The sequence below is a fragment of the Carassius gibelio genome, chromosome B22 (genome assembly GCF_023724105.1).
Source record: "Carassius gibelio isolate Cgi1373 ecotype wild population from Czech Republic chromosome B22, carGib1.2-hapl.c, whole genome shotgun sequence".
NCBI lineage: Eukaryota > Metazoa > Chordata > Actinopteri > Cypriniformes > Cyprinidae > Carassius > Carassius gibelio.
The window spans coordinates 42,444,505-42,447,004 of NC_068417.1; positions in this window are offsets into that span (position 1 = coordinate 42,444,505).

Genomic DNA, 2,500 nt, shown 5'->3' on the forward strand with positions numbered 1-2,500 from the left:
TCTTTCCTACTTATATAATGTACTGGCGATAAGATTGGCTGTTCTTTAAATAGCCCTCTCTTCAATCAATCAATCAATCACCTTTATTTATATAGTGCTTTAACCCTTAGGGGACTAAGCCCTTTTTGGTCCGTTTTCTCTATTTTTACATTTCGGCTTATAAACCATATGTAATGAGGATGGACCACCATGTATTTGGTATCAATGGATTCAGAAGACCCTAAGCTACCATAAGCATGCATGCAATATGTCTATAAAGGAAGTATGAGTGAAAAATTGTACAATAAACTAGAGAATTTCAAAGACGAAAATTAGATTTTTGTCATTTATTACTGAAAATCCTACCTCACACAACAATAGTTAAAAGTTTTTGACCCAAAAATATATTTTTCAAACTCTTTGCTTGACAGAAATGGGTTAATGTTCAATCAAATGTGTAAAGAACAATTAAATAATTAACTTTATTTACAAACAGTCCTAGGCGTTTTTTTTTTTTTGGGACTAAGCCCTTTTTGGTCTGTTTTCTCTATTTTTATATTTGGGCTAATAAATCATATGTAAAGGAGATGACACACCCTGTGTTTGGTATCTATGGATTCAGAAGACCCTAAGCTACCATAAGCATGCATGCAATATGTTTATATAAAGGAAGTATGTGTGAAAAATTTTACAATAAACTAGAGAATTTCAAAAACGAAAATTAGATTTTTGTCATTTATTACTGAAAAACACACAATATAGAACAGTTTTTGAACAAAGAAAATATATTTTTTCAAACTGTTTGCTTGACAGAAATGTGTTATTGTTTAATCAAATGTGTAAAGAACAATTCAATAATTAACTTTTTTAAAAAACAGTCCTAGGCATGCCAGTGAGCAAAGCAAGGCCTCTCCAGGCCTTTCCAGTAATTGTTCCAGAGTTTGTTCTGCCGTAAATCTTTTACTGCTTGCCATTTTGATAAAACAATTCTGTAATAATGCTGTATCTCTCTCGAATTTATCTCTTTGTGCTCGCTAACACTCCGATTGCTTTCTGCTTTCTCCACGTGATGCTGATTCTCCGATCGCTCGAATTTAGCTCTTTGTGCTCGCTAATACTCCGATCGCGTTCTGCTTTCTCCACCCTGATGCTGATTCTCTGAACGCTTATTGATTATATGTCTTTTACTTTCGTCCAGCCAGCTTTTACAAGGCTACAGCAGAGCTACAGAGTCCTCTGAATCGCTAGAAGACATAACCTTCCTCTGATTGGGTTAGAAAAAGACTCCTCCCAGCGGCAATTTTTCCATTGGCTGTTGCTTGTTGAATCTGCCTAGCACAATCGTTTTCATTGGCCTGTTTACGCAGAGGTATTGCGCAATAAGGGAAGTGTTTAATATACAAACTGGACACCGCTGTTTTCAGCGGAATCTGAGGAAGACGGCAAAAAAAACCGCATCTCTCTAGCATTAACAGTTTTTGAGATAACTACACATTTGTAAAAGTATGCCATTTTGGGCGGTACCGCCCAATCCGTCCCCAGAGGGTTAAACAAAATACATTGCGTCAAAGCACTGAACAACATTCATTTGGAAAACAGTGTCTCAATAATGCAAAATGATAGTTAAAGGCAGTTCATCATTGAATTCAGCTATGTCATCTCTGTTCAGTTGAAATAGTGTCTGTTTTTATTTGCAATCAAGTCAATGATATCGCTGTAGATGAAGTGACCCCAACTAAGCAAGCCAGAGGCGACAGCGGCAAGGAACCGAAACTCCATCGGTGACAGAATGGAGAAAAAAACCTTGGGAGAAACCAGGCTCAGTTGGGGGGTCAGTTCTCCTCTGACCAGACGAAAACCAGTAGTTCAATTCCAGGCTGCAGCAAAGTCAGATTGTGCAGAAGAATCATCTGTTTCCTGTGGTCTTGTCCTGGTGCTCCTCTGAGACAAGGTCTTTACAGGGGATCTGTATCTGGGGCTCTAGTTGTCCTGGTCTCCGCTGTCTTTCAAGGCAGTAGAGGTCCTTTCTAGGTGCTTTTTGGACATTTTTCACTTAGTATATAATAATTTTGCCAAAAAATAGAGTCAGTGCCTGATCTCTGAATATTAGCAGGTTTGGGCCTGTTTAGTACATGGATGGGAGACTGCCTGGGAATATACTGCCTTTAATTATAATTTTGCATTATTGAGACACTGTTTTCCTAATGAATGTTGTTCAGTGCTTTGACGCAATGTATTTTGTTTAAAGCACTATATAAATAAAGGTGATTGATTGATTGATTGAATACCAGGTGCTGTAAGCTTTTTGGACATTTTTCACTTAGTATATAATAAATTTGCCAAAAAAAAGTCAATGCCCGATCTCTGAATATTTGCAGGTTTGGGCCTGGTTAGTACATGGATGGGAGACAGCCTGGGAATACCAGGTGCTTTAATCTTTTTGGAAAATTTCACGAATTATATAATAATCTTTCATTAAAAAAAAAAAAAGAGTCAATGCCCGATCTCTGAATCTTAGCAG